The sequence below is a fragment of the Triturus cristatus genome, chromosome 8 (assembly GCF_964204655.1).
Source record: "Triturus cristatus chromosome 8, aTriCri1.1, whole genome shotgun sequence".
NCBI lineage: Eukaryota > Metazoa > Chordata > Amphibia > Caudata > Salamandridae > Triturus > Triturus cristatus.
Window position 1 is genome coordinate 750772309 of NC_140591.1, and position 15329 is coordinate 750787637.

Here is a 15329-nt window from a genome sequence, read left to right on the forward strand (position 1 = left end):
GTCGGCATATGCATGGCCTCGTGCAGCTCACGGTATAGAACCCTAACATAACTGGTAAGGTAGAGGCAGCTGTGCAAGACGATGGTCACTGGATGTAAGTTTTTATGCAGTTACAGTATTTTTCACATAACTATTGATTTGCAAAACTTACTACAGTATATAACACCTACAGCATAATTCCAGATTTAAAAATAGATTGTTTGTAGCTCAAACGGATCACAATGTATGAAATCTAAACAGTAGAAAACACTTCAAAAAAAGATGTGCAAATGCTGTCCATCCATATAGTATCAATTCCCCCAGCTGATGGAATTGGATAAAGTATTTTTTCTGGAGAATTTTAAAAACGCCTTTCATAATTAATTGTAATTCGAACAGTATGGAAATAATGTTTCCTTCTTTGTCAAAATATTATGTTTTTTCATTTTGCGCCAGTTCATGCTAAACCACAAAAACTGACCTAAAGCTTCAGTTATTTCAACATGGCACTCGAAGCGTGAAAATATTCTCAAAATGTTACTATTTTTTGTAAGGTATGCTGTATCTTAAAGCACCCACTATTGAGAGACTTACCTTATATATGCATGTGCTGTATAATACTGTTTTATACAACTGTTTCTTAAAGAGAGAGGTGTTTCCCGCCGTCTCAGAATAAACTCCAAACTGAAGGACAGTTTTAAAACATATTTGTATGCACATAATAAAAGAGGCATGTCTTCTATTGCATAAAGTGAGACCATGCGGATTTGTTTTCTGCTGAATGTAACATGGATTTTTTTTTAACAATGTTGCATTGTTGCATTTGTTGAGGTTTTCACCCATCCTGGCTGATGCTATTATGAAATCTATGGAGGAGCTATGTAAGGGGGAACAGAAAGTTTCTAGAGAGAGACCTGTAGATTCAGATAGAGGGTTCATAACCTCCAGGTAATTTATAAAAATGAATTTATTTAGAGCATTCCCATCGGGGTTATGTGTAAAATGAATGTTTGGTCCCCCAACCTTGTCTACAAGGCCGCAAATTGGGGATTGAGCAGCAGGGCAGGGGTGTACGTTAAAGTCTCCTATCCAGAGCACCAATGGGTCTTTCTTACTTGCACCTATGATCCTATTAATGTTTTCCTCCACTATGGCAACCACTTTGAACATTTCACTCCCGAACAAGTTATTGTAAAAAATGATCAATAAAATAGTATTGCCGTCAGGGCCTTTGAGATGTAACATATTAAGAAATTGACACTCATTATAGGAAGATAAAACGTCGAATCTCAAAGTATTTTTTTTAAAAGTCACGATGCTGCCCTTTGGTTTTTTCAGATGAAGCAATCGCTGGGGTGTGAAATGACCTGTAACCGTCTAAACTGACAGGGCCCTCCATCCAGGTCTCTTGAGGACATATTAAGTCGAAAGTATAAATATATGTTAGCCAATCCTGGTTCGACAGTTTCTGCCCCAAACCTGCAATATTCCATGTGATGGCTGTAAATGTGTTCATATCCTTAGTAGGGGGGAGTTTGGCAACCAAACTATCCCGGAGCCCTACCGCAGTGAGTTACGAGATCTGTATCCCACCGTTGCTGCTTCACAGCAGTGAATTATCACGTTTAGAATGTGACATCCATGCTATACAGAAGTACACCAAGGTCTGTGAAATAGGTCATTTATTTGTTTTAAATGTTTTGTAAGGCACTGCCATTTGAGGGATGGCCACTTGATAGCACTGATGACGATAAAGGTATCAGTTCACAGTAATTACTCATCCCTTCTTGGATAAAACCTAAACTGAAGTTGTAGAGAGTTGGGTTTTGAAGGCAGGAATTTCAGATAAAAAATCCTGCTTGGGTCTTCCTTCATACACAGGGGCTCGGTTCCTTCATGGAGGGCAGTTCTCCCAATGATTTCATGAATGCTTAGAAACTATTGTCAGAAGAGGCTTTTTCTTTTTTTGAAGGCTGTCAAGTTAGGTTGATTCTTTATATCTTAACAACAGTGTTAGAAATGGGGGTCTTTAGTTGGCAGAGGTAGGTACCTTTGTCCAAATAGGGACCCTTGCTTCTAGTTAGGGTAAGGGGGATACACACTTCAGTTAACCCCTGCTCACCCCCTTGGTAGCTTGGCACGAGCAGACAGGCTTATCCCAAAGGCAATGTGTAAAGTATTTGTACCAACACTCACAGTAACACAGTGATAACACCACAAATGGACACCACACCAGTTTAGGAAAATAAAGTATCCTTATCTAAACTTAAAAATACCAAAACGACAAAAGACCAACATACAAGTATTAAGAAAAATGACTTTCAAAAGGTTTTAGCAACTGAGTCCATAGAAAACTGTGGATGTTTGATTTCTTGCAAAGTACCTGTCATTGCGACAAAATTCACCAAGCCAAACAGTTGCAGCGATGGGAAGCATCGAAAAACAAATCGATGCGTCGATTCCTGAGACCTTCGTGGATGTGATGCGACAGTTCCACTGGACACAGGGGAGCTGAGCGTCGGTTCCGGCCTGTAGGGCGAAGCACTACATCGATTCTGAGACGACTCCAATCCGCGGGTGATGTGTCGGGTAAAACTTGCCGCACAGGGACGATGTGTGGAAATCTGGGATGCGTCGGCAAACGATGAGCCGGCGTTGAGCAGCGCTGCATCATTCTTCAGCTGCGATCCCTCGATGCGTCGATTCTTGCAGCGGCGACAGGCGCTACATCACTTTTAGCAGCGGCGGTGCGGGGAGATTCTTCTCGTGCCATGGCGTTGCGTTGCAAGAAGAGCGATGCGTAGATTTTCTTGTTGTTGTGTTGCTTTCTATCTCCCAGTAGCAGAAACAACCTCCAGAGGCCACACACAGCCATAGGTACTCCTGGCAGGTAGAACTCCCAGCAAGGAAGTTCAGTGGAGCTAGGGGTGAAGTCTTCGTGTTCCTGAGACTTCAAAACAGGAGGCAAGCTCTACTCAAGCCCTTGGAGACTTTCTTCAAGCAGGGGACACAGCACACAGCAAAGTCCTTCTCCTTTCCTTGGCAGACAGAGCAACTGCAGGCCAACCCCAGACACAGCTCTTCTCCTTGGCAAAGGTTCCTCTTGATTCCAGAAGTAGTCTAAAGTTCAGGGGGTTTAGGTCTAATACTTATACCCCAAAATGTCTTTGTTCTCTTTGTGCAAGGGTATCTAAGCCCAGCCCAAACAAGTTCTAACCTCTCTGGTGCAGCTGCCCAGCAGGAGGTGGAGACAGCATTGTGCAAGGCAGACAGGCCCTATTCAGGTGTCAAGGGAAACCTCCTCCCAACACTCTAAATGCAGACCCGGCCTATTCAAGTGCTAGTGAGAACTCCTCCCCCTACTCTGAATGCAGCCCAGGTCTATTCAGCCCAGCCTTGACTCAGTCAGGAAAGGCAGGACACACATCACCCCCGTGGCTGTCTGAGAGAATGCACCTCCCCGGCCCCTGTCACTCCAAAACCAGACAGTCAATACAGAAACAGGCAGAGGCACACAGAATGGTTAAACAAGAAAATGCCTACTTTCTAAAAGTGGCATTTTCAAACACACAATATAAAAACCATCTTTAGCAAAAGATGTGTTATTTAATTCTGAGTTCAGCGAGCGTAAACGTTATTTTTCCATCTTATCCCTATGGGAAGATATGCTTGTAGAATGTTACAAAGCATTCTCCCATTCTGTTCTATGGGGCAAGATAGTCTTTCAATAGTGAAAAACTAAATTGGCAGTATTTCACTATCAGGATATGTTACACACATCAGTACATGTCCTACCTCTCACGTACACTGCACCCTGCCAGGGGGGTATCTTGGGTCTACCATAGGGATAGCCTATATGTAAGAAAAGGGAAGGTTAGGGCCTGGCAAGTGGGTGCACTTTCCAAGTCGACATGAGAGTTCACAACTGCACACAGACACTGCAGTGGCAGGTCTGAGTTACCTTTTCAGAGCTACTCCTGTGGTTGGCACAATCAGTGCTGCAGGCCCACTAGTAGCATTTTATTTACCAGCCCTGGCACACTTAGTGCACTTTACTAGGGACTGACCAGTAAGTCAAACATGCCAATCATGGATAACTAATCATGTTCACAATTTACACAGATAGCATATGCACTTTAGCACTAATTAGCAGTGGTAAAGTGCCCAGATTCCTAAAACCAACAACAACAGGTCAGGAAAAAATAGGAGGAAGAAGCAACAAGTGTGGGGATAACCATGCAAAAAGGGCCAAGTCCAACAAACAGTCTTACCTTTCAGTTGGATCTAGCCTGAACCAGCTGCTTTGTATTACTGATTCTCTAGTTCCACATCAGCATGTAGTTTGGAAACAGTGACTGAATAAACGTTTAGGTAAATGGCATTTGAGTTTTGAGAGCAAAGCAGAGGATTTTGAACTTTATTCTTTGTACCACCAGAAGTCAACATAGAACCTGATTTACAGTTTATTATCAGAAACAGTGGTTCCTGTGGAATAATACAAGAATCTATAATGATAAGAATATGCACAATCGCAATAGGAAGGGTTAACGTAATATCAAAAAGAAAAGAGATCAAATACACCTTTGTTTCACTTAATCACAGTTGTATTTTATAATTCTCAAAAAATATATATACAGAGAGAGATAAGAGCAATAGTGCAAGGTGTCCCCAGTGAAAACTGGAACCTAAAACATTGGTGACATATTTGTGACAAATGTGTTCGGTTTCTAAAGTATTCCAAAGTCGACCATTATAAAATGCACACAAAGTAGACAGCGACTATATACAATGATATGCGCTGGTTTAATGGTTAGTTTTAGTTCTTTGTTGATGACGTTTCGATCCTTTGTGCAATGTAGGGTCTCTTCAGGACCTAAGAATGTAGGGACATCTGATTGGATGACTACGCAGCCGCGTGAAGAGTGTGTGCCACAGGTGAGTGATACGAAAAGGGGGGTGAAGGATACTCACATGGGACGCAGCCGGGTGCCCAAGGGAGGGTGTGGGAGGGCTGGCAATCAGAAAGTAGCACAGCGCTTTCAATCAAATAATAACGTGAAGGAGATGGTGTCACACAGCAATGTGTGTGAACTCGTGGGAACTCTGATTAATGATGCAGCACATAGGAATAATGATGCAGCATACAAGAGGTGCAGGTACGTCGACCTGTGTCTCTTAGTAACTGCCAACGGCTAGGTCACGAAGGCAAAATGGGTAAGAGATACCTATTCATTGTGATTCTCTAGCACGTGCCGTGTCAGCGCGCATCCACACAACAGCGTTGGCCTGTCTGCTTGAGCCAAGGAATGGATGTATCCTGTGAACTAATAATGAGTTCCTTAGCGCGTGTCGGTCCAACGCGCAACAGCACAACAGTTGGCGGACTGGTACTCTGCCACAAACGTAACTGATATCCTGACCGTCTTATTACAAATCTGTTATACCTGTACCGGTTGTAATTGGTACATACTGATATTTTGTGCAGCTGAAGAAAACATTTGTGGGTGGCATATAACTATAGCTCTGCATGGTAAGTATGCACAAAATGTCCAAACATTAAAACGAGTTCACTTAAATATCATCTTGCAAAGTTGCTTTCAAACCAGTCAAGGAGAAACAAAAGATATGGGGTCCCAAAGTATGAATTTTACATTGAAATAAAGGTAGCAATTATTGGTGAGGAAGAAATCAAAAGTATTATCAGAGGACCCCACAGAGCTGATTTGGAGTTAGGGAAATGCCAGTGGGTCACAGCAAGAGACTATACCCTGCAGCCAGTGCCTTTGCAAATCTTGCTCAGCAAGAACTGGAGATGTGATGCTGGGCGCTAGACCTGACTAAAAGGCAAACCATGTATACAGTATCTCCTGAGTGCAGCCAAGTGGGCACTGGAGAAGGGTATTGGGAAGGTCATGGACAAAGTCCATGAAATGAAACAGCACCCACTCAACATTGCCCAACCCCATGCCCTGCTGGCTTGTGGGTTGGTGAACCCATTGCAGGGCATGGCTGCAGGTCATATGCTATGCTAGGGTTTATCATGCAAAAGCTTTGTCATGCTATCTCAAGGGCAGAGGCATTAGTACCTGTCATGGGTGAAAGGCAAACCTTGCACCCAGTGCCTGCTGGGCTTGACTTGAGATGTGATCCGCAAGTTAAGGGAAAGTGAGACTGGAGGTAGTACATGTCCAATGGCAAAGACCCTCAGATTGTCCTCTAAATTATGTAACAACGGATGACATGTTTTCAAATGTTATTAGCTGCTACCTCTTATAATAGTTAAGATTTATTTGTGCCCCTCTAACCTTCACCTTTATTCAACCCTTTACCAATCTTCATCTTCATGCTGCATGGGGTCAAAGATTACATTCAAAGTTCCCTGCACCTCCCAGAAGGCCTCCTGCAGAAAAGACAGAATGCCGGTAGAGCTGCCCCCTGCTATTAGCCAATCAGAGGGTCCTGTCATTCAACACAAACACAATAACCCAACCTCAAGTACAGAATACCAAACTTGGGAATGTTCTAAGACCACCCCTTGAAGTAGATTCAAAACACTGGCCCTTCAAAAGACTGGTAGAAATCCAAGCTCATAATGCTTTCAGATGTCATGTTTGAGGAATGGTAAGTAGGGAATAAGCTTCCACATCTTTAGTTCCTAGCATAAAGCCTACATTCTTTCAGTGAGATAACCCTTGTCCCTGTCGCCCTGAACAGGGAAGGTATACCTTTCAACCAATATACCAGTATCTCAAAAAGTGAACCCTATAGAGGCATATTTTCCCTTCCAAAACCAGCAGAGGCCTTTGTCTCACATGGTATGCAACACTTTCTAGGTAGGAGTCTACCACTCCCATAACCCAAATGTACACAGTACTATGCTCTGAATGGCTGTAGCTGACCTTTTGCTCATGGTTGATTTTACTAAAATTAAATGTATATTTATAGGAGCTTCTACCCACCTCTCTTCCTCCATTGGTCTGTTATTGCGTCATTCACATTTTTATTCTGCCCAGTACAGCATACCTCATGCAGCAGTGGGTCAGCCTACTTTAGCCAATGGCTAACTTCACTGTGACTGACAGCATTCTGCCCTTTCACAAAGAGAACATCCACCCTAAGCAATTCCCTTCTGGATAAGGGACAAATATGACAGTGTGAATTTTGAAACCCAAACACTATTTTTGCTTTGAACCAATGTTTCTTTTTTTTAAGCTTATTGAGGGCCTGGCAGCTTCCCCAAAAATAAAGTTTTACAAAATTCATGACAGCCAAAACAAGCATTGGCACAACCTAAAGGCTGGTGGTCAGTGGCAGACATATTGGCTTTGTCAATGCTTGTTTTAAATTGACTGTTTTATAAATTACAAAAAATTAGCATAAAAAACAGCTATTCATCTAGTAGTTGGTGAGAGGTGTCCTCTGCCATTCATCCTTCTTTTCTCTTTTCTGACTCCTCCCCTTTGTTCTAGGAGAAAGTCCTATGATGACTAACGCTGGTGCTCAGTACCTGCAATCACCGGCACTAGTTAAGCACTGTTCTTCTCACTCTTTTAGGGGCCCTTCAGCCTGCAAGCCACTACTAGTTTTAATGATGGTGGGTTTATGATGTACTGGCTGTCTTTGATGGGGTGAGGGGAGTCCTCGTGAGGCACTGCTAGCAGTGCATTCCACCAGGACCCTAGGTGTGTGAACATGCAGAACAATCAATCAAATTAAAATGATAGGTTCACTCCCCTTCCGGAGGCAATACTGCCAGGGTTGGACTGGCCTTTTGGGCCTGACAGATCAGTGGGTGGGCCGGTTTTTTAGCAGTTGTTGGCTGGTTTTATGGCCAGGTGGGTCGGTTATTACTTTTGATTTCCCTGATTTTACCACTTTTCATTTTTATTTTTAGCTATTTTCTTCACTTATAGGGGACACTTTTATTAAGGTGCCTGGGCCTAATATTTGTCGCAGACCTCCCCGCATCCAAAATAAATTGCCAGAATAGCAGTAGTACCTTCACATACCCTTGCGTAATCACCAGAAATGACATCACGCAACCTTTGCCCTACATGACCACCATTGTATATTTTTTTTTACAATCTGTACGGAAAACACGATCATACCGCTTTTTAATAATCGGTGATTGATAACAATCACGACTATCTGCCTATTAATGCTCTCAAATGCCTGCTCACTTTTAGGAAGGCAGCCTGATTGGTTAATCACAGGTGTTGCTAAGCAACAGTAGACGGGTATCAACCCCAAGCTTCTCCTAAATAGCGTATCATTACTCTTGCTGTTGCTAAATTGTTGGTGCTTATCCCCAGTTCCTCCAGCAAGATGGCAGCAAAGTGAGAAAGAAAAAGTTGTTTCTAAGTGTACTAAGGGCCTTTTGAGATCTGGCCAGTACTTGGAAAGATAGATACTCTGAGGTTACCGAATGCAATTAGTATCTCCACCTCTGTTACCAAGCTGGAATGCAAAATAACACGCAGGGCTTGGAATTTCTGTTCCAATAAAAAAATGTGATTCCCCAATTCCTGTCCCTGTCCTGCATACATTTACCAAACTTCTTTGGGCAGGCGGTAGATGTGCATGGAAAAACATTTAGTTGCACTGTGTGCAGTGCTTAATTTGAGCCAGTGATTTCCGGTGCTCTTCAACAGAACTAAATTGTAAACACCGGCGCTTGCGACAGTCTGCAACAAGGTGGCGCTGTCTGGCTAATTTAGAGATGACCACTACAACAGTTAATTGTTAATTCTTTATACTTTAAAAATAAGTATTACTTGCCCAAGCTATTCTTATAGCTTTGGGGGCCTGAAATAGTCCGAATTGTCACGCTTCTAGGAATGTGATGGTTAGTAGTTGTGTTTTTACGAACATTGGCAGCATAGCAGGGGCAATGTGTGGTGCAAGCTGCAGTAGCATCCTGACAAGAGCCTCGCACTTATGTTTTTTGCAAGTTAAGCACTTTGGGGCAGATTTACAAGCACCTTGAGCCACTTTTGCGTCACATTTAACATGGGAAAAGTGACGCAAAAGTGGCGGAAGGGGCTTGTAAATCTGCCCCTTTGTGTATTGCTGCATCTGGTAAAACTTGGAATCCAGTCATGTGGTGTCCTGCTGAGATATCACTCCCCACAACTCTGAATGGACGCGTAAGTGGCATTTAATTTGAGGTCGTGGAGATTAAATTCAAGTTTTCCCTGTGCAAGGCACTTAAGTCTCTCCATTTTTCAAAATAAGTTCACCATGGCAAGTAAAGCTCCTGGAATGCTGCAAGTGACGGGGTCAAGTGCTTTCCAGGTCTGGTGAAGATATTTCCAAGTTTACCTGCCTGTTTCTGCTTCTGACTGACAGCAGGAATGCTTTGTTCGGGGCTGGCCAACTTCATTGCTGCTCGCTGCCTCTGTCACTGGACTACCTGATGGATTTTTTTCAAAATCTCTCGCTCTCTCTTTTTTCCCATTCCGATATTTGGGTCAATTTAGTTAATTTCATGGAATGCAAATAAAGGGATGCCACAGCCTTGAGCATGCATGCTGTGTTTTTTTTTAACCAACCATTCACTGCAATTGACACGAGCTGGCGGAGCTGCTGACATGAGCATCAATCACAACCCTTAAAACCATTATTGCATACGTGGGCAGAATAAAACTTTCATCTCTGGTACATCCCATGAGGACACGCACATCAGGGGCAAGAAACATACTTTGTTCAGACTATTTCAGAGACCCACCACTGCTTGATTTGAAGTAACTCATTCCTGACCGAGGCAGCAATTAATCTATTGATTTGTTGAAATAAAAGCCATTTGGACTCGTGAGATGTGGAAGTAGTTGATTTATTGAAAAAGGACAAGCTCTACTATGTGATTCCCCTCCCCTGACCTTCTATAACTACCACCTGCCTACCTTAGTAATATCATCCCATTGGGACAAGAAAACAGCCAGGACTGGGAAGATAATGTAAATGTAAATGTACGTGTCTTGTAAAGCGTACTGCTACCCTGAGGCGTCCTGGCGCTGTAGACCGCTGGGGAACCCGTCCTGGCTATCCCTGTGAGATGGTCCCTCCCGGGTATCTCCAAGGTGAAACCAGGCATCCCCAGCAAATGTGGGGGGCTGTTGTGGAGATGAGGCAAGCTAATGCCCAGAGTTGCCGAGTGTGATCCCTGGTTAGAGTAGGCACCGAGGCGAGAATTATCGAGTCCGCTGGCCCTGGTCCACGACCCTGCCGCGTCGGGAATTGAACCCTGGTCCCGGGCCGTCCTCTGCTTCCGGGTCTGCTGCCTCTAACCAGTGAGCCACACCACTCCACTGGTGACCCAGCTTATACCATCTGTAAAAATGTGCTAGCTTTAGAAACCCTGACTTACTGTTTATAAGTGAGTCATGGCAAAGCAGGCGTCAGCCAGTGACATGGCTGCTAGCGCCTTCCTCTCGCTCCTCCTCCCGGTATATAACGTCCACTGCTGAGATCCCATGTATATGGAGGGCATGCAACCCCCAAAGGACTGCCAAAAGTCATGACAACATCTCTCACAGCCATCCTGCAACCGACAAAAAAAGATGGTAGTCGAGGCCAAAAGATGTGACCATGTTGCACTAATCGTGATCGGAGTTCATTGGCTCCAAGGATAGGCCAGGCTTTGAATATGTAAATACCCAAAAATAAGAGAGAAATGCAGTGGGACCACCAGATGCCTAAGAAGGTGATCATCTCTGCCAGCACTGCTAAATCTCTTAGAGGAGCTAGTTCCAAGAATGTTCTCTTGTTGGTGCCAGCTGAATTATTTGAGTAGGATGCCTGGATGAAGGAGGGAATAGCACATTGCTACATCGCAACAGATTCCAAACCAGAAAGCAAAAGGCCAGATGGCAACCCACAGCAATAGCACAGAAAAGAATCAAAACAATAGCTGTGGAAGCAAAACAAAAGCTCTGGAAGGATCCTGGAAAATACATCACGCCCCTTAAGAATATTTATGGAGAGTGGTTTAGGTGATGTAGGCGTGCAAACAAGCATCAAAAATAAGGTTGGCCTACACACACGCCAAGAGCAATGAAGATGTAATTTGTTGAAAAATATTTCTTCTCAGACTTCATGAATTCAAAAGCACAGACAGGATTATTGTGGCACATACGCCTCGACAAATGAATAACTCACCTGCCTGGTGCCTGCCACATGGGGCAGAGATGGGCACCCAAGGCCGCATGCGGAGGGCCAGGGGGGCCGTGCTAGGGGCCCCCTAAGACACTTTACGACAGCAGTTCCATGCCAGAAAGGCAGATATGGAACTGCTGTTGGAAAGTGGCATCATAATCCCGACGGCAGAAATACCGTCCTTAGGGGATTGCGAGGCCTTTCCGACTAGTGGACAGGCTCCTTGAACCCATCGGAACCAAATTGGATTCTCCTGCTGGTTTAAACTCCGACTGCCGTCATTGTAATACGAGGAGAGAGAGAGAGACAGAGAGAGAGAGAGAGAGAGAGAGAGCTTGTATTTCACTGTTGCCTTCTGGGCTAGCATATTCTCAATATAGCAGGGCTGAATTAGTTATTGTAACAATCCAGTGATAAAAGCTATAGGCCTCATTGAGTGTTTGGGAATCATTATGTCAGATGCCATAGCCTTACTTATTTATTATGAACGTTTTAATAAAAGCAGTATGCCTGATTTATTTACTGTGAAAAGCATTTGTTAAAGCCAATCTGTGTTTAATTGGGGGGTTGCTATTACACTGTGTTATAGGTTGTAGATAGGTATTTTGTTATATAGAATCTCATAGATTGGCATAGTAGCCAAGGGGTTTGGTGTTGGTTACTCCCTTTGACAAACCCTTTCGTTCGAAGATTTGTATTGTGATAATCCGTGTTAGGAGGAGAGAGTTGTATATTGTTTTGCCAACTGTCATTTTGCACATATTTGTAATTTTATGATTTACATACTTGATGCTTATCTTGTGGATAAGCTTATGCTCAGTCCAGTGGAAATATATTGTCTATAGTGACGAGCCGATGATGAAGGATATGCTCTCCATTGATTCATTGTAAACAGTTATATCAGATGCACCGTGTAGGAATCTGGCTATTTATATGATATACCAAAATTAGGTGTATTGTGCAAAGAGTCCAGGGGTTCTCTCTTGAGTGGACAGGGGCTTGCTTTAGCAATCCCAAGGTGCTCTCCTAGGGGGTAGTGTGGTTGAGCCGCCTTAGGCTTATCAGAGGGGAGTGTTAGACTCCGGATATACACACAAAAGTCAATAAATGATGCACATGACTCAATAAGGAGTTCCACAGCAGTTTATAAAAATAACACATATCTTTATATCTGTTTAGGCACCAGAATCAATATGATCAGGTAGGTACGTTTTGCAAGAGAAATACTTTATGTTTAAAAAAAGTTGATACAGTGCATTTTTCAGAGCTGAAATGGTATCCTATGGGAGGAAAAACAAGTACAGTAATCAGGTACGATACAGCGACTTACGAGGTCCATTTCTGGGACTTAAGATGAGTATCAGGCAAGGTCTAAGGCAGCACCAGCAGATCACCTCCAGCAGTGCTAGGGCGACCGGGTGCAGTGGTGCAGTACAGCGTCGGGTGCCCAATGTTAGTCAACGGGGATTGGTCTTCGTAAAAAGAGGCTGCAGGTTTTAACTGGGAGACCAGTCGGTTTGAACCACGCAAACGGCTCAAATCTTGCAATGCTAAGGGATGCAAAGACACCGGTAGTCTTCTTCTCCTCGGGGCGAACGGGTGCAGAGGGTCTTTGTGATGTTGGCTTTTTTCATCAGGGAGCACACACGGTTGAGGGGGCCTGCCAACAGAGGCTGCAGGCGACATCGGGGAATTCACGAGGGGTGAACCCAAAGTGGAGTCAGTCTCTTGAGGGATTGGGGTCCGCGCTGACACTGTTGGCCCACTTCAAAGTAGGCTGGGGGCTTGTGCAGTGGTGCTTGGCAGTCCCGGAGTCCTCATGGTTCTTCTTGGAGTGCTTGCAGGATGCAGGGGAGTAACTCAGCTACTTCACTGGAGGTATTGAGTCTTTATTGAAGGCAAACCATGCTCCCAGGCTTTTGAGGCATGACAGCTGCAGGACAACATTTGTTTGGGGCAGTTTCGACAGGGAACAGCAGACAGACCCGCAGGGCTGGTGCAAAGTCAGTTGCTCTTCTTCAGTCTTCTGCTTTTGCGGACTTTTTGGTGTCCCTCTTCTTCATAGGCCACCAGGGTATTACTTTCTGGTGTCAGGGTCTCCCCTTAATACTGAATACAGGGGTGTTAGGGGTGTGCAGGGTTGTAGTCATAGGGCTACCTACCCCTGGGGTCATTACGCCCCCATATGACCACATCCTGTGGGAAGTGGGCATAACCCTGTCACAGAGATCCTAAATGTGCCATCACCAAGATGGCTAACTCTTAAAAGTCACCTCCACTTCAGGTAGCCCACCTTTAGAGTGCTACTGGCCTGAACGTGGGCAAGCCTATCTGACTAGCTAATTTTCCCACCTGTCCAGGTGCCAAAAGCATCTGGACAAATGGTGTCAGCTTCTTCTCCTGTGAGAAAAGCCAGATTTGCATACCAAAGGCAGTGGGCTCTTTGAAGCTCCCCTGCCTTGGAATGTTAATCTACAGGTCATCCTGTGGGAGGGGGTGTAAGCACACTCTGCCCAAGCTGGCTTGATTTCTGGCTTCCTGGGAGCACAGCCCCTCACCCTTGGGGGTCAGCAACTTGTCTCTGGTGGCAGGCTGGCGAAAAGCAGTCAGTCAGCACACCAGCAACTGGTAGGTTTTCAGGGGACACCTCTAAAGTGCCCTCTGGGTGCATGTATTAATAAATCCAACACCTGCGTCGGTGTGGGTTTATTAATACAAGATGTTTAATGCCAAACATCCCTATCTTCAGGGAAGCCATCATCTATGTTGGGAACTCGTTTTCACCAGTGTCCAGCACATGTACTTAAAACAGTTTCCCTGTTCTCTTGTACTGGCAGTAATGGAACTGGCCAGCACAGGGGCATATCTGCCCATTCAGTTATGGCCTCACATGTAGTATAGTGCACCCTGCCTTAAGGCTGTAAGGCCTGCTGTAGGGGTTACTTACCTATACTATATGCAGTGTCCGCAGCAGTGTCACGCAGGGATGTGAGCCATATCGTTTTTCCACTCTTGTCTGCACCAAGACACGTAGCCTGCAGTGGTAGTCTGCCCGTGTTTGGTGAGGGGTCTTCTGGGGTGGCACAATTCGCGCTGCAGCCCTCAAGGACCCTCTTTAGCTCCCTTGCCCTAGCTACCAGGGGTACCTTGTACTAGGGACTTACAGAGAGTTCCAAAGGTATTGCCAAGTGGGGAAACAATTGCACAGTTTTGGGAACGAGATCTGGCACTGGGGACCTGGTTAGCAGGAACCCAGTGCACTTCCAGTCGTAATCACATCAAAAACCAGGCAAAAAGTGGGGGTGACCATGTCAAAAACAAGCACTTTCCTACACACAGAGACGATCCGTTTATTATGAACAGTTATGATAAAGGCAGTAGGCCTGACTTATTTACTGTCAAAAGCATTTATTACAGTCAACAGGCTTTTATGGATGGATTGTTATAGCACTGTGTTAAAGGCTGCAGGCGGGTATTTTGTTTCATGGACTGTCACATATTTCTGTGGTAGGCAAGGTATTTTTTAATATATGTCGGAATTTTATGTAATTTATGTATGTCCCAGCTATTTGAATAAAGATTAATTGAATTGAATGCTGTTTTAGACTAGGATTCTGGTTTTGGGTAGCCCTTCTGACAAGCCCTGGGGGTAGAAGACGTTCACTGTGATAATCTTTGTTTACCCTTTTCAAGAAGGCCTGTATGTTTTTTCGCCAACTGTAATTGTGTATATACTTATAATGTCATTATTGTGGCTCTGATGTTTGCCTTGTGGGGACGTTTGTGTGCAATACAGTCAGCCTGGGCTGGTTGAGGTGCAGAGTCAATTAAGAAGACTGGACGCCTGATCGGTTGATTGGGAAAGGTGACATAGGTATGATCTGTTTATTATGAAAGGGTTCAACAAAGGCAATACGACTGACTTATTTATAGTGAAAAGTATGTGAAACCAAATGACATTAAAGGGCGGGTTGTTATCGCATTGTGTTAAACTCTGTAGACAGGTATTTTGTTATATGAATCTCACAGGTTGCCATAGTAGTCATGAGTTTTCCTTTTGGCTACCCCTGCTGGTAAAATCTGGGTTGTAGAAAATATGCATTGTTAAAATACTTGTTAGGCCCTTGTAAGAGCGGTTGTAAATTGTTTGAGGAACTGTCATTTTGAGCATATTAGAAATGTTATGACCGTATGCT

The 15329-nt window shown here is 44.2% G+C and overlaps 1 protein-coding gene across 1 annotated transcript in view; it reads left to right on the forward strand.

Annotated features, from left to right (window-relative positions):
• COL4A2 (collagen type IV alpha 2 chain) overlaps positions 1–15329 on the forward strand; it is a 633759-nt gene that overhangs the window by 31607 nt on the left and 586823 nt on the right. The window lies entirely within an intron of this gene.